Source organism: Ictidomys tridecemlineatus, chromosome X (genome assembly GCF_052094955.1).
Source record: "Ictidomys tridecemlineatus isolate mIctTri1 chromosome X, mIctTri1.hap1, whole genome shotgun sequence".
NCBI lineage: Eukaryota > Metazoa > Chordata > Mammalia > Rodentia > Sciuridae > Ictidomys > Ictidomys tridecemlineatus.
The window spans coordinates 19,076,438-19,094,847 of NC_135493.1; the positions used below are offsets into that span (position 1 = coordinate 19,076,438).

At 38.4% G+C, this 18,410-nt stretch overlaps 1 protein-coding gene across 7 annotated transcripts in view; it reads left to right on the top strand.

Moving 5' to 3' along the window:
* Nucleotides 1-18,410, top strand: part of Hs6st2 (heparan sulfate 6-O-sulfotransferase 2) — a 287,562-nt gene that overhangs the window by 209,741 nt on the left and 59,411 nt on the right. The window lies entirely within an intron of this gene.

Genomic DNA, 18,410 nt, shown 5'->3' on the forward strand with positions numbered 1-18,410 from the left:
AATGTATAGTTACAAAGACCCACACCATTGGCAAACTGGTCTTTATATGACTTCAGGCATGCCTACCTGTCCATAAGCTGGATGGTGGTTTAGAGAACAACTAAATCAGCATTTCCTTGAAAGGAAATCAATTATGTGAAAATATCAGTTCTTTTAAAGTATGCAAATATGTAGACTTGCAAGGCAGAGGAATCCCATAGGCCAGGGGTCTTTATGACATGAACCCTGCAGGAGAACAAATCTAATCAGGCACAAGAAAGTTCCTCTCTGTGGGAGAGAGGAGGCACTGAGAATGCTCCAGGAAAGTGCCCACTGGTGCCATGGGCTATAGCATCATATTGCCACTGGAGCTGAAGAGGCAAATGAGAATTAGAAGTCATTTTGTAACAGCATGCCCTAGTTGCTTGGCATGTTGTCTTCTAAAGTTACGATGCTCCCCCAAATTGTATTTGGCCTGCTGTAGGCTTATTGGCCCCAGAAATATTTACCAGTGCCTCTGTTTTCTCTTCCTACCCACCTGCATACCACCCTATGTTTCCTGGCCAAATAGATTAGGGAAAGCAAAGGCTATCAATTTGGCATTCCTCCATCAGGGCAGACTCCCATGAAAATAGATTAGATGGGCCAATTTTAAGATGCCCAGTTTAGCTTTCAGCAGCTGGGCTTGCATATTCCTTCCATTTCCATATTCCTTAGGGAATTTACTTGACAACTGAGAATAATAAATTCAGTAATTTTACAATCATATTATAAGTCATTGACATGAAAGGTATAGATTTGCATAGGAACTTAATCATATGAGTATGGGATGGCATTTAAAGATCATAGATTAGATATGTCTTGGTGGTAAGACAGGTTCTGCTACTGTCTAATTGGGTGACTTTGATCAAGTGTTGTTACCACTCCAAGCCTTTATTTTCTCATGTCTGAAATAAAGTAGATGACCATTAAGAGAATGGTCAATAAGGCAGGAACTGTTCTCTCTATGATAGTTTTTATAGGGAAAGTGTTCAGAATTTTATTTTCTTTTTGCTGATCAGTTGGACCAGAAGTTACATCAGAGCAACTTCTACCTGGTCTTAGTTAAAGTGAAAGAAAAGAGAAATACAGATGGTGAGGTGGAAAAGAAATGCTTTGGTAAATATCAGTGGGGCCATTTTTGAATTCTGGTGGCCTAAATGATACATGGAAACTATGTACAAGGCTAGCATATTTTTAAACCACTAGTAAAATAATAAAGCAACAATTCATTTAGTAGTCCCCATTGTATGAGCAGTTTCATAAATGTTTAAGATTATGATTATCTCTGCCTCATAATTAACAATTTGCATAAGTACTTGCTATTATTTAGTTGCCTGAATGGAATTTTGTAATCCAGAGGAAGAAGGGAACAATCAGTGGAAGCCATCCCAAATGCCTAGTATTATTGTTACATGCATGCACAATTAACAGTGATACTAATTGCTTCAGACCAGAACCTCATTTGTTTTTCTATAGACAGCAAAAACAAATTGCCAGAGTTTTTGTTACTCTCTCTCTCTCTCTTTCCCTCTTTATCTCTCTCTGAGAGCCAACTGTATCTTACAAAGTCTGCAGTTGGATATGAGCAAATTATTTGGTGAGATTTTTCAGTGTATCATTTTGTGATGGATTTTTAAAGCTTTTGTTTGCTAGCAATCAATGTCTTGAACAGACAAAATTTGTTTTTTTAATATCTTAATGATAGGCCTCTATAAATTTCATGAATATAAAGATGTTCACATACCAGCCAGTTTTGCTGCTGAATTTACATTCTATTTCATATTCCATATTTTTAAACTTATTGGCATCAGACCTGCATACATGATTCATAGAAAGTCAAGGCTAGAAGGGGCCATTAAGATCACACCTGCCAAATTCTCTCATTTTTCAGATGAGTCTGATTGTCAGTAATTTGAATCTCGGTAATATCCACCAAATCAATGATGCCACACATTCTTTTTAAACTTTCAAACCATTGGGAACAATTGTTGTAAGTCTATTTGAGTTATAACTGGTTGTTTTGAAATCCTATAGCTTCAACTTATTTTTTAACGAGCCAAATCAGAGTTTGTAAAATATGCCCTCATAAGGTTTACCTAAATCTAACCAGGATGTTGATGGTGTATGTGTGGAAGGAGATATTCTATGTAACATGCCTGGCAATAGGAGATATTCAACCAATATCAACTCATTTCTCCTCATACACAGATTACCTTAACTATGATAAACATTCAGTGACTGATAACATAGGCTTTCCAAATCAAACATATCTCAGGTCCAATCCTTGCACTGTCTCTAGCTGTGAGACCTTGAGTCATTTATTTAACCTCTGTTGGCTTCAGTTAGTTCTCTCACATGTAAAATGTAACTATTTTATAGAATTATTATGAGGATTATAATGAAACCATGAATTTAAATGCTTTTAACACTGTTCCTGGCTCATAGTAAAAAGTCGATAAATAGTAGTGGTTATTACCTTCATTATCTGGCACACCCAGTACCCAGCCTCATTCGATACTAATATTTTATTTAATGGCGATTTGAGGTACCAGCATGTATACCTGTACACATTCATCTACGGTCACACAAAGTCCACAAAGAATGGCATTGATAAGACTGCTTTCCCAAAGGTTATCTGTTGAGGACCATTTTATAAAATCTCATGTCTGCTTCTCTGAATTCAGTTTTCTGGGCCTCTTTGGAGATTCAGGGGCTTTGGTACATCTTCTCTTGCTTGAAAGTGTTTGTAATTTATCTTGGTGTCTTCTCAGCACTCCTTATATTTCTTTTGTTTGGATCTCTTTCTCTCCCCACCCCACCCCCATCGCCCCAACAGCTTCTCCCTACCCTTTGCCCCTTTAAATGGAGCAATTCCCAAGGTCCTGTCTGTCATTGATCTGCTTCTTTTCTCTTGCTATGTTGTCTCCCTGCGTAATTTCATCTCCTCACAGAGCTTCACCTTTAACCTCTACACTAATGATTCCCAAATTGACCTCCAAGATCCTTAATTCATTCCGGAGCTCCAGGCTAACTCCAATTTCCAGTTGCCTGCTGAGAATCTCCAGGGCAGGATATCCTAGGAGGCTGAGAGTGTAGTCTGGCTTTTGTCATCCCCTCAGGAATGCAGATGGAGGAATCTAGCTTCAGATGTATTAAGAATTGAAAACAAGGAATGAATCTGGGACATTAGCTTGAGCAGAAGTAAAAGCAGTCATAGTTAGCAAAGTCATTCAAACTGGGCTTTTTGGGGAAAGCATGACAGGTAATCTGAATTTCTGTTATTATGAACTGGAGAGTGAAATGGCAGTTGGAACTTTAAAAGGTGTATGTGTTTTCTAAGGAGAAGGGAACAGCTTTCCTAGTGAAAACTGAATTCAATTTTTAGATGTGGGAAGATTGGCATGTTTGAAGGGAATGTTAATTATAATCATCTTTCTTGGGACACCTATGGTTAATGTTGTTTCGGTGTTTTGTTATAAAAATGCATATGCCAGAGAGAAGGATGATATATTCAGGCTGAAGGATAAATGTGGGAATTTTGAGAACGCATGTGTGCACAGACATATATTTACATACTGGGTCACATACACCTAAAATTTGGAATGTGTGCAAAGCATTCTTTCAGGGAGTAGGTAGATTTTTTTTCTTTCATTCATTCTGCAAATGTTTATTGAATAGCCAGGCTCTCTGTGGAGAGTGAGACTGTGATGATAGAACATATAAGGTCTCTGTCCTTAAACATCTGATTCATTTTTCTTTAGTTATATACAGGTACACTGAGAGCTGAATCTTGTCGAGAAATATCTGCAACATGTGACAAGTTGTTCAATGACTATAACTTTGCTGACAATCTTAATGACCAAAGAGGAACTTAAGGGAAATAAGGCAATGCTAAAGTGGGAAAGAATGTGCATAAATTTGAATTAGAAATTGATTTCTTTATTTAAATTTAGAAAATACTGAATTGCTTTGGGGTTTTACATTTCAAGTTGGTCTGTCAGTGTTTCAGGCTGGAGTGAGAATGATTATGTCTAACCCTAAAACTTAATTAGAGCAAAGGGATAGACAAATCTTGGTTAATGTGTGGACTGCTGTTAGAAGTTGTTGTAAACAAGCTATTCCTATGGAAACTAGAAACTCAGGGCTAATATCTTTAGCAGAGAACAGTACCTATTTGTAGAAGGGTGGTCCCATTTTTTGCCTTCCTCAAATTTAGTCACTTGCAGTTGAGTTTACTACTCTATGGGATATTTGAAGGCCATCTTACCCTCCACATGGGAATTGTCTACTTAGTCAGGGTGAGTTCCATGCCTTCCACTATTGTACCCTATCTGTTTATTTAGAAATGTGCATGGATGTCAGTTTGTGAGACTTAATTCCAAGTGTTCTTGGTTCCAGCTGTCAATTTAATAGTCCCCTTCGTGGTCACTGGCATAATTCCAAGGATCACTCGTTGCACTATTAAACCCATATGTCCTGCCATGGCTGTGTAGATAGTACCACCCTGTTCCACTATGTTAGCACCTTATTCATATCTTGCATGCCACAAAAACTCTCATAATAATGATACACGTATTGATCAGTACTTTTATTTCCTTTGTCTTAAGTGAGTTAAAGATTGATGAGCTAGAGACAACCTCTTGTTTTCGCTGGAAATAAGAATAATAGAACATACCCTTGAATTTTGAGTCTTGAATACATTTATTCTCACAGTTTTCATCAACCCTAGTTTAACTCCTTTTATGTTTTGCAGACTTATTTTTTTCTCTATGTATTTATTGAGCACTTACTCTGTTCCAGGAACTCTGTTCCAGGAACAAGGGGCAAGACAGACAAGATCCCCATTTCTGTGTTTCTGAAGGAGTGTGCAGAAGTGGGTTAATGGAGGGAAATTGAAAATCAAAAAGTACACAAGTAAATGAACAAGATAATCCCAGACAGTGTTATGTGCCATGAAGGAAACAAGACAAAATGGAAAGGAAATTGTGATATGGATGGGGAGTTACCAAGGAGGATTTTACTCTTTGCTTTTGTTAGTTATGACAAGACATCGGTTACAATTTGGGCCCTTTAGTTTCCTGTTTCATGCTTCCCTGAATTCAGTATGAATCCTAATTTTTCTGCTCTTGGCCTCTCTTTCATTAAGGCTATCTCTCCTTAGCTAGTCCCAGAGCATAGCGCAACATATACCCTTGTCAAACTTCTGTTCTACATTTTTCTTACTTTATCAGCATTGCAATCAGGCAGGTTGCTCTCTTCCCTATTATAGAATATAAATGGGCCTGCTAATCCCTTTGAGATATTTCACTTGATTACTCAGATCATTTTTGTTAGTAAAGTAAACTACCTGTTGAAAGAAAAATACAAGCATTAAAGATTAATAAATGCTTGGTTTTGCCTGATTCTGTAGAGAGAAAAGCCCTGGATTGGGAGCTGGAAAACCTGAGTCACAGTCTTAACTGCTACAAATGAGTGATATGACCTAAGACACACTGCTTCCTTTCTCTCAGCCTGTTTCTTCATTGAGGAAACCCATGTTCAAAGTAGGTGATCCCTGAAGTTCTTTTGAGCACTGAAGTGGTGCATGCAATTAGTTGTTTTCAGAGATATGAGCCAAAATCTCTTCCCAACATTTTGTTTAATTTTGTAAAGTGGATATGTAGGAACATTTTCCAGTGTATCAGAACTGCTTAGATTAAACATGCATTTTTGTGTTCCAGCAAAAGCCAGCTATACAATTCTTGTAAATGTCACAAGAAGTTAAAACACTGCTTCTTGTTTTAACCTCTGCCAAGGAGGGCAACAATTCAACACCACAAGTGCAACTATCAACTTCTTAAATGGGAGCTTCTGAAAATTCATTGTCTTTCCTGCTTGCCCACAGGGAATCAGCAAAGAGAATTGACTGCCATTAAAATGAAGGAAGGCATTCGAAGTTGGTTTCAAAATGTTGTGATACAAGTGTGGCATGCTAGAGACCTAGGTGCCAGGACAAGCATGTTCATTCTTAGAAGGCACCTCATCTTGCTGCCATCATTTTGTTGGCTTCCTCAGCACCTAATCAAGGCTCAGTTAGGAACTGAGATCAGAGTTAAAAAGCTTTCCTTCCCTCACTTCCTCCACACCTTCCCACATCTATTCTGCTCAGCCCTGTAAGGAGAAGAAGGAGAAGCAGAAAGATGGGGTTTGAAGAAGGTAAAAGAGAAAGGAAGTTGTCAATATTCAAAATACCCTCACATCCCTCTTCTTTAAAAATTCTATGTTGTAATAAAAATTTTTAAAAATGTACATAAAGTGCTGTAAAAAAGAGTATAGATTCTGGAAACTGATGGCCTGGGTCAAATGGTGGCTTAATCAAAGAGTTTTTCTCCCCCTATGTCACCTTTATGAAAATTGGTGATGATGGTAACAGAAGGCACCTCACTGGATTGTTATCAGAATTGAATTATTTGGTTTAGTAAATCAATTACCATAATGTGTGCTCTACAGAAAGCACTCAGTGAACATTAGGTACTATTATGTTCTAGCAGTTGAACAAAACATTTTTGTTTTGTAAAAAAAAAAAAATTCTATGTTGTCACTGTTCCATTTAGTCAGATACTTGGTTGTATTCTAAACACAACAAATCAGCTCTATAACTAGATTTTTTTTGTTGGCTATGAAAGGTAGTAGCACACTCACCTCGCATGCGTGAGGCACTGGGTTCGATCCTCAGCACCACATAAAAATAAAATAAAGATATTGTGTCCACCTAAAGCTAAAAAAATAAATATTACATATAGACAAATTCCTTTAACTGTTATGTTGGTATATAAAACTGTTATGTTGGTATATAAAATAAACAAACAAACAAATAAATAAATAAATGGAAGAGTAGAGAAAGGGATTGGGGTGGGGAGAAGGAGAGGGAAGAGGGTAGTCTAGGGGATTGTGCATTGCTTTATGCAGGAGAAATAGAAAAAACTATGTTAATGAATTTATGAATATGCCAGAATGAGTCTCACTATCATGTATAACTTGAGTGCACTAAAATTTTTTTAAATAAACATTTAGAGATATCTCAAACCATGTGGTACAGCTGTAACACATGGCATTTGATCATAATAGCTTATAATTTAGTTATTTTAATTTATTAGCCCAAGAAGCAAAATTTCATTCATTCTGCTTTGTATCAAACAAATCCATAGAATACTAATATGCCACTTTGATGAGGTATGGTAGTTTATTTTAATTAAAAAAATAGTTGTAGACGGATACAATACCTTTATTTTATTTTTATGTGGTGCTGAGGATAGAACCCAGTGCCTCACACATGCTAGGCAAGTGCTCTACCACTGAGCCACAACCTCAGCCCTGGTATGATAGGTTTGAGTCTAGGAAAAGCAAGGATGTTATAAGTAAGGATATTAAGATGGAGGTAAATGATAGGAGAACTGAAACCCTTTTTATGCTCTTTCTTGGGCTAACTTAGTTTCTACCACTTTCTTTCAGTGATTCCATTTCCCTAGAAATACCACCACCACCACTACCACCCATGCTAATAAACAAGATTTTGTAAAATGAGAAGAAGCCATGGTAGGGGGTTTAATTAAATGTTTAGTATGATTGCAGCTCCTGGCTTTGAGACGCATGGATCTTATCAGTAGGTATTTACTTGATCAACTACTCTGCCAGACACTATGCCAGGCACTGGGAGTGCAGAGGTAAATCAGAGAAAGGTCCTGCCTTTGTGGAAATTAGAGTTGAACTGGGGAGACAGAACTAAATATTGTGGTGGAATATAGTAGATGTTAATATAAAGGTACACACTTGGTGCCTCAAAGGATCTGCACTAGGTTAAGGTTGTTGGGTCGGCAGCTACTGAGAGAACTATTCTATGATAGCCCAAGGTAGAATAGGTATGCTCATTTTCTTTACATTACATACAAATCTCTTTGCAGTCTTGGCATGGTTCATATGCATACACATGTGAATTTTTAAAGGTGGGTAGGATGGTGATATCTAGCTTCAAAATATGTAGCTTTTATTTATGGTTTCTTTGTGAAGGTAGAACCAGACTAATTCAGAATAATTCTCATCCAACCTATTGTGAATTCCTATTAATTTAATCCCTATTAAATTCCTTTTCTTCTCTTTTTAAAATTTCTTTCTTCAATACCAGCTCCATTTCTAAGCAGCAACTGCAGCTGAGCCAAAAACACAGATTCACTGCCTGTAAATCATAAGACACAAATAGGTACTGAACAGGGGATTAAGGTAGCCCTGTCTTCTGGGAGCTTATAATCTAAAACAGAAAACAAACTGGAAAGAATATCCATCACACTTGATGTGATCACTTCTCTACTTATATAAATCCCAAGAAAACAGAAAGTAGTGAGTCATCTTCTACAGGATTGGTAAAATCTCATAGAGAGTATTCTCTCTCCTTTTGGGACTTTTGAGGCTGAAGGGAATTTTATATTATTATATGTGATAGGTTACAGTGTTGTTTTCGAAATGGGGATGAGAAAGTAGAAATATTTTCTTCCTTCTTTTTTCTCACTATCAACAAATTATATTGGAAGGTATGGATCAAATTAAAATTGGATTCTTGATTTGCCATGGGGAAATATGTTGAGGATCTCAAATACTCTTAAGATCAGGGTCAACTTGAAAGTAGAAGTATCATAAAAATTAAATTAAGGAACTATCCATGAGATTTCTTAATAATCCCACAGGTGAAAACAACATCTATGTAGTAATAAAGGGGCTTAGTGTGACCTTTTTTAAAACATAATCAAAGCTTGGAGCTGAGGCAGTGCCATAAAATAATAGGGACTGCTAAGTATTTATGTTATAAGGATATGATCATTTGTGAGAATATGGTGGAACAAACAGGATATATGCAAACTAAGATTATTTCCCAATGGTCATTCTGTGTGTGTGTGTGTGTGTGTGTGTGTGTGTGTGTGTGTGTGTGTGTGTGGAGAGAGAGAGAGAGGGGATGTAGGGAGAAATAGATGAGACAGAAGGCAAAGTAGCAAGAGGCTGAGCCAGAAATGGACAGAGCCCAAGAACTGAAAATCAGCCAACCTACAATTACATCACAACTCTTTTTTAAAATTCACTGAGAGACCTTAGTTAGGTCATTTCTCTCTGAGCCTCGGTTTCTCCATCTGTAATTGAGGGAGTGTAATAGAAGATGCCTGTATATTCTATACTGATTCTGTAATCCTATTTGTGGTTGCTAGGTAAATGAAGAGGTGGGTAGGTAAGAGACATATACAAACAGGTATGCAGATAGACAGGCCACATATATGGATTTGCTACTTAAATAAAAACAGCACAAGACCAAAATTGTGCTGGGCTAATGGACTGTGAATCATGGAGAGCACCAGCCACATCCACAAAATTGTCTCATCACTTTGCATAATGCCATGGTGAACTGAGAAATTGGCAGCTTTTCTTTGCCTGGCATTGACCCTACTTCCTGGGGGCCAGCATTGAGTCCTTCTGACTGGCTTGGCTTACTCTCCTTCCCTTCATAGGCTCAGAGGCATAGTTGTGTGAGGATCTGTAAATGACTTTATATGCTCAAAAAGAAGAGCTCAGATGTCAGGCTTTGAACATATGACCATTACCCTGGTTCTCCTAGCAGAACCTTCTATTCACCCAGCTTTCTGTCTGGACGCCTATGTGTAAAGCTCTCTGGATAATTTTGAGCACACTGTATTCCCCAGGCTTTTCACAGTTTAGCACTTTTAAACTTGTGTGAGTTTCGTTTGCAGTGTCACGGAACTGATGGGAATAATTAGTACTTGTCAAACTTCCAGCTAGTGAATGGCTTTCAGAAGATGCTAACGATGTAGTTAGTAGGCAAACTGAGGGAGACGAAAAGATGAAGCTTTAAAGACAGGTTTTAGTACCTGGTTTATTTTACCTTAATTGGTTTTGCAAGGAATTAAATACTGTGATTTTTTTGTTTTGTTTTTATTGCTTACACTTACCATCCCTGCCTAGAATAAAACTCCAAGAGTTTAGCCTGAAGGCACAGGGTCTGATGACAGTAGGCTCCCCTTCCCAAGAATTTGATTAAATATTGGTCTCCCAGAAAACTTCTGTGGCATCCAAGATGCCATTTTGAATCTATCCAGATTTTCACATTCTGTACACATTAGAAGGGTATCTGAAAAGCAGTGCCATCAAAAATGTGTTTCCTCAGTGAAAGATAGGTCATTAGAATAACCGAATTTCTATTGTGTACAGCACTATAGTACTTTTCTAAGTGGCTTTTTTGCCTTCACTGGAACCCCCAATTTTCAAGCCAAGTTATCCCTGAGAACAAAGGCCAGTGTGAGCATAACATGGGAAGGGGTGGAGAAGGGTAGGCCAGGTTGCCTGCAGCCAAGCTTGCTATTATGCCAAGTGATTAGTAGTGCTGGTTGAGTCATATGAAGCCTGCTTTGAGATGATGCTGAAAGGCATCCAAGAAGCTTGGCTTCCATATGTATCTCCAATCTACCTCTCTCCTGGACCCCACACTCCTAAAACAACATCCCACTCCTCAGGTCCATTGGCAACTTACATTGGTATCTCAAACATCACCTGTCCCTGTACAAACTCCTGACTTTTCTCCAGAATTTGTTCTTCTCACACCCTTTTCCATGCAGCATACGACAACTCCAATCTTCTAGCCTCTCTGACAAAAATTCTCAGAGTTCCTTTCACATTTATTTTTCTCTCCCAGACCACATCTAATCCATTAGCACATCCTGTCTACTCTCCCTTCATAATATTTCTGAAATCTTAGTGCCTCTCACCATTAACTCTACCATCATTTTCTATATGGGTTTCTATGAAATCTTCCCAACTAGGGACCCTGGTCCATCATTGGCCTTCTATGATCTTTCATCAGCCAGTCACCACAATGATGATCCTTTAAAAATATCAGTTCACTTCTTGTTATGCCATTGTTCCAAACCCTGAAGTGATTCCCCTTCTCATTCAGAATGTAATGCTCCCAAGTCCTGCACAGTCTGGCTCCTATTCCCTTTCTGATGTCATTTTTTATTACTCTGCCCTGTGTCTATGCCTCTTTAATCATATCAGTCTTCTTGCTCTACCTTAAATACATCAGGCCTGCTACTACTGCAGGGACTTTACATTTGTTCCTCTGTCTGCCTGGAAAGTGCTTTGCCTGAATATTTGCAGTACTGAGTTCTTAAATTTATTCAGGTCTTTTTTCAAATGGCACAAGAATAAGATTACCAAGGAATTTTATTCAAAAGAAGTCACTGGACTTGACCATCAGGAGATCATTGATAACCTTTAGAAGGCAGTTGCAGTCAAGTGGTAGAAGAGGAGCCAGATTGGTTTCCTAAGCATCTGTATCCCTCACTGGGATTGTGCTCCTTGAAATCAGTGCTAATGTCTCATGCATTCTTGTGTTTCCAGCATCCTTCACAGTGCCTGGCATCCAGCAGGCATTCAATCAGTGTTCTTAGAATGACGGCAGGAGTATTATTCTTAAACAATTGGTAACATTAAAACATTAAATTGCCAAATGTTTGTGATCGTAGTATGTGTTTTCAGGGGATATGTTTGAAAAATAAGACTTCATTGTAGACCCATTCCCTGAATACTGACAAATGAAAAAGTGGTAAGTGTATATTTTAGAGGTTTTCATTACACACATGTTGGAGGGGGAGTCTGAGACCATCCTCTATCTCTGAAAAGAAACTTCTGTCTCTTCTGGTGTGTTAACTAGCTAACTTCTCTTTCAAAAGTCCCCATTTAAATCCAAAAGCCATCCTTGTGATAAACAAAATCTTAGAGACCTTAGGAAAAGATTGTTAACTGGCAATTCAGATAGTTAACACTCAGATGGTGGTGAAAAAACACACCTAATGGGACCACTAATAATTTTATTAGTGGCTTCTAACTTCATCTTCTTTGTCTCCCCTCTTTTGTTTAACAGTGTGCTGGAGTTCAAGACACCACTATGGGGATAGCATTTCTTCTCATATACTGCATCTTCTTTTAGCCTCTGCCCTCGGATATCTTTTCCTAGCCACCAGTTAGAGAAGATTGGCCTTCCCTGAATCTCTTCATTCTAGAGCCTGTTGACACCAGCAGTTAATCCTTCTCTCCTTTGCTGTCTGAGAATTGAATGAAAGTCTCTTCTGCAGCATGGGCCTGTTAATAGCTAGAAAGCCTTAGCACAACTCTGCACTCATTTCCATTGTTGCTTAAACCAGTTCTGTCTGTAAATGTCCAAGTTATAGACTGCAATACTCTATTTCCTGAAAGTGATCATGACTTGTAGCCTACATCACCTGATCATTTCCAAAAGGCTGTCCCAACTTCTCTGGCATCTACTATGTTTATCATGTGGGACATCTACCAATATTTCTTTTGTTTGTGGGGTATGGTTCTGGGGATCAAACCCAGGACCTAATGCATGCTAGGCAAGTGCTCTACTACTGAGCTACATCCTCAATTTAACTATATAGGAAGAAAACCGGTACACACCTATGACCAAGAATAGGTACATATTCCTACAAAATGGGATTTTTCTGTGACCCCTGTGCTGCAAATCTAGTACATACTTTACTATTATGTCATCCAGATTCATTCAACAAACATTTACTGAGTGCCACTTGGAATGGACGTAAAAGAAGTGAGGGAAATGCAGAAATGAAACATTGTCCACAAATCTTCAGTAATCCCACAATTCACAGAAGATGAAAATAGAGATACAGGTGTAGACAAAACTCATGTGTCAGTGAGAGATGGTCCACTCTGAACAAAATGGAAGTCAATTGGAAGGGACTGATGTTGCCTGGGGCTATGGAGCAGACTATTGCAACAGAAAAGGTTTCCAAAGAGAAGCAGGAGTTTGCCAGAAGATGGGGAAGGGCAGTCTAGTAAGGAGAAGCAGTACTACAACAGCCCAGAGGCTAGGACAAGCATGGAAGATCTGGAAAGAGTGGTGGTGTGGCACTTAAAAGGATATGGAAGGCCAAGTTTCATCCTGGAGGGTCTTGGGAGTGATGCTGAGACATAGACCCAATTTGCTAGGCAGTAACCAATAGTCTAATGTGACTCATTAGGGGAGGGATGAAAAGTAGTTGTTTTTTCCAAAGATATTCCTTGCTCACTTGTGGAGCATAGAAGGAAGAGGGTGATGCTGTGATAGGGCATTACTATGGTACTCCCACTGTCATTGCACTGATCACACCAGGGAATCCACTGTTAATGGGAATGGGGCCACAGTGCAAGTACTAAGGGCCTTGTCAGCAGGGGCAGAAGAACTGCAATCCCATCACTTTTTCCAATGGCTGTTACACTGAATAGGGGATGAAAGCTCCTTGTTCCCAGGTGAAAGCCCTTAGTAGGAGACTATAATCATGCCTAAAATTACTTCATTATTGGAACCTGTGTTTGATCTGTGATTAGGAACTAGATGAAGAAATCAAGTAATCAACCATTGAAATTGTAACCACAAATTGTTCTATAAACAACCAGCTTCCTCTGCTTCCCCCATCCCAAGCAACGAACTTGAAAACAGATGCTTTCCTGTTGTTCTTTCCCCCCATGGGTTTTAGCCAGTGCTTTTGAGCCTTGTACACGTCAGAGAGCAGTGCCTGCCAACTACAATGGCCCCTTTTTCCCTCACATCTGGATCATTCCCCTTGTACCTTGTCAGACTAAGACAAGACACCCAGGGAGTGTGGAACTGGTAAAAATATGAAACTTATTAAGATTCCTCTAGTGAAGGTGAAGAGGTTTACTTTGAACAGAACTGAGGAGAAAATGCTTGGAGTTCAAATTGAAGAATAAAGAGAAACCTGTCAGAGATTGTTGCCTTTTGAATGATTTGTTGGAAGCAACTTTTGTCCTGAAGGGTTTTATTCTAGGCCAAATGCATTCAAATATTATAGCCCATATAGATATGTATTTCCTTAAAAAAAACCTTAGGGCTTATTGACTTTTTCTTGTCTGGGACTTCACTGTGCTTAACCTTCCAGACATGTAATAAATAGTCATAAATTCTAAGTTAGTTCTTAATTTCACTTTGGGAACACTACGACAGTAACTGGGCAATAATGCCACATGAAGCAACTGACTGTGCAATCAATATGCAACCACAACTTACCTAACTCCCATAGTGCCTAGGGACAACTGGACAGGAGCAGCTTGAGACACCCTCATTGATAATTGTTCTGATATTAAAAAATAGTACCTAAGTTTGAGGTCAGCCTCAGCAACTTAGAAAGACTGTAAGCAACTTAGCAAGACTCTGTCTCATAAAATTAAAATAAATTAATTAAACAGCACTAGGTTCAGTGTAGCTCAGTGGTAAAGTGTCTCTGGGTTCAATCCCCAGTACACACCTTCCAAAAACTAAACAGCACCTAGTAGTTGCTCAGCGAGTTTCTTTGTCCTCCTTTTGTTATCTTGTACAGCTCCAAACACTTAGAGATTATAACATGGAAGGATCCTTAAGCATTGGTCCAAACACTTCCATTTACAAAATAAGGACAAAGGCTTACAGAAGGGCTGGGGATGTGGCTCAAGCAGTAGCGTGCTCGCCTGGCATGCATGTGGCCCGGGTTCGATCCTCAGCACCACATACAAACAAAGATGTTGTGCCCGCCGATAACTAAAAAATAAATATTTTTTAAAAAAGGCTTACAGAAGTTGGTGATTTCCCCTTTGTTTCCAGCTAGACATCATCAGCAAGAGCAGAGCTATAATAAGGTTGGTAACTCAGGTAGTTTGCTTTATTAGATAAAAGCAGCCCTTCATCTGTTCCTTGGGAATAATTTCAGTAGCCCAATAATAACACTAGGTCTTTCTCTCTCTAACACACACACACACACACACACACACACACACAATCATGAGGATGCATCCTTGGCACTTGGCATAATGACAACAACTATAGCTAACCTTTGCAAAGATGCCACTTTACAATTTGCACAGTATTTTTCACCATTACATCTTGAATGTAAGTGCCCATTTTGACAATGACTTTGTTTTACACTGGAATCCCTTAGCCAAAGGGGAATATGAATTCCTTTTGTGCAAAGAGGACTGAAAAAGGTTTACTTTATGTTTTTCTTATCGTTTCCTAGAGGATTTGTAAATAAAACTTTTAAAATATTCTCTATGTGAAATTAAACTACCTCAAAATTGAAATGGACTTAAGTACAATGAACTGTCTTAAGAGACAGGTAAGTGAAAGATTCTAGGTCAAGAGTAAATGCTGATAATGGATTTCTAGATAAATTCTCTTGAATTCTAAAAATAATCAGTTTCTAAAAGAAATAACAGAAGAAAGAAGGTGAAGGGAACAGGCGAAGGAGAGGGCAAGAGGTTATGAAAGAAACTTCTATCTGAGGAATGAATACAAATTGTGTCTCTTTTTTCCAAATTCATACATTTGCTAGAGTAAACAGCTGATATTTGAACATACAGCACCTAGATCTCCCAGAGTTTCAACTCCTCTCTGCTTTGGAAATGAGTACCTTGGGAAACTGAAAACTTTCATTTCAAAAGGAGCTTATAAATTTAGGGTTTTCCATCTAGTGTCAGCAGATTATGGCCCTCAACCAAATTCAGTCCATTGTGGGTTGGTTTGTCTATTTGTGTGTTTTGTTTTTCTTGTTGTCTGTTGTTTTTTTTCCAGTGCTAGGGAAGGAGCCCAGGGCTTTGTGCATGCCAGGCAAGTGATCTTCCATTGAGCTCTAGCCCCAGCCCCACAGCATGTTTATTTTGTATGGCCTGTGTGCTAAGAATGGTTTTTTATATATTCAAGTGGGTGAAAAACTAAAGAACACTGTTTCATGACGCTTGAAAAGTATAGGAAATGCAAATTTCAGTGTCTGTAAATAATGTTTTGTTGGAACATAGCCATGCATTAATTTACATATTGTCTGTAGCTGCTTTTGTGTTAAAACAGCAGTGTACACATCCGAAAATATTTACTGTCTGGCCCTTTAAAGGTTGTCAACTCCTGCTTTCAGTTGAAGGAGCTTCATGACAAGAAAGAGTTAAATAACTTTCTCTGGGGATCAGCTCTTAAGCAGAGGGGAATTTAGACACTGTGAGACTGTATGTCAATTTAACTCAATTTAATGACTTGTAATTTTAACCACCATACTTTTGGAATCAAGTTTGCAAAGTACAATCTTATGCTTACTCAACTATAAATTATATTCTACAGAGTTATATAAAATATTTTTAAAATGTATTATTCTACAATGTAACATGTAGTTTTCTAGTAATCACCAAGGACATTAATAGGAAATTTTATCAATTGCCGTTGGGAACAGCCTGCTTCATATATCCAGAAGCAAGCAATTTGGGGTCTGCAGGCCATTTGAGGAAACATTTTATATCAGTTACCTGTAGTCAAAGCCAGAATGGTTTAATCAGCAATTTTACTTTTTAGCTACCTGTAAATTTTAATTAACTTCTAATATATCTAGAACATCAGCTTTGCTATTGGACAGGTGTACAGATAGTTATTTGTACTGATTCCTGGCTAATTGTTTATCTATTCATTGTGGCATCTTCCACCATGATGCCACATCAAGCTGGGCTTTCCAAGGGCATTTGTGAATAATAGAATTCAAGCAGGAATTTAAATGCTCATCTAAAATTTCTCTTTGGATCTCTTCAGTAAGGATGAAGGAGGGTTGGTCATAACTTGGGACAGACACCCAGGAGATAAATGAAGGGTCTGAGAATCAGCAGTGGAAGGTCAGGAAGAATACATTTTGTGCATTAGGACACCCAACCTATGAATCATTTCTCATGCAGTGTAAAGACATACTTTGTATTGATTAGCTGTCATTGGAGCTTATATGGTTAAGACACTTTTTTGCTTCCTACTACTTCACTGAGCATTTGTATTAGCTGCAGCTCAATTCTAAGAGAAAAGGATGAATTCTGTGCCTAGTAGAGATTTATTTCGCTAAGACGACCAAGGTATTTTAGCTTTAGATTTCTATCACTGATTCTTTGAACTATATTACTGTAATAAGGACTCTACTTTGTAATTTTCCCATTAGTTTCTTATATTCTCTCTCTCTCTCTCTCTCTCTCTCTCTCTCTCTCTCTCTCTCTCTCTCTGTGTGTGTGTGTATGTGTGTGTGTGTGTGTGTGTGTGCATTGCATGTGGTACTGGGGATCGAATCCAAGGCTTTTACACATACTAGGGAAGTGCTCTACCATCAAACCACATTCCAAGCCTAGTTCCTTGTATTTTAAATAAATAGTTTTATACTATTATGAACTTACATTTCCATTTTGCTTTAATTTGGAGATCTCACTGCTTTCCATGAGTTTCTATTGGTGTCTTGCTTTTGGCTCTTATGGAGTCTAGGAGAAAGTTTCACCTCACCCTCATACCCTAATATTCTTCCCTGCTAAAACCTTCAGAACCAGCTTAAATTTCTATTTCAGGAGGTATTATGGTTAGATATGAAGTATCCCCCCCTTACAATGTTAGTGGGAGGTGAAATGATTATAAGAGCTGGAACCATATTAGTCCATTCTAGTTTGAATTGACTGGATGGTAATTGTAGGCAAGTGGGGCATAGCTGGAGGAGGTGAGCCACTGAGGACATGCGCTTGAAGGGTGCATCATCTCTGTGGCCCCTTCCCCTTCCTCTGCTTCCTGGCTACCATGAACTGAGAAGCTTTACTCTACCATGCCCTTCCACCATGATGTGATACCTCACCTTGGACCAGAGCAATGAAGTCTGTTGACTATGGACTGAACCTCTGAAACCATGAGCCAAAACAAACTTTTCCTCTTCTAAGGTTTTTTTTTTTTTTTTTGGTTAGGTTTTTTGGTTAGAATGATGAAAAGCTGACTAACACAGGAGGTTTCTTTGAAATTAAAACAGAGCTATTTTCCAATTAGTCTGATTGCAAGACCAAAGATTTGTGTGAGAATTATTGGAAATATTGACTGGTGTCTTCTCTTTGGGCAGATGAACCTTTCATCCTTTCATCATGGTTTCTTGTATGGCCACTGGCTTATATTCCAAATGTTTCACCTGAATACTCTAGAAACTATAATTTAGCTGATAACCTTGAATAGCTTTCTAGTCAGCCCTTCCTTATCCCAAAGGAGTGTCACTTATGATGAAATTCATTCAGAGAAGTATTGATCCATTAGCCATCACACTTCATGGGCTCTCCCCTTCCCCTAAAAGCTGAAACAGTGTCCTTCATGGGGCCAGAATGTTCATATTGTCTCTAGGTACAATTGTTCATTCATCAAGGGTCTTTATTAAGGCAAGCAACACTATAGGTAACAAGGCTGCTGTTTCACCACAGAAGAATTTAGACATCCAAATAAGCCCTGGCTCCCTGCTCTCCTTTTTTATCAT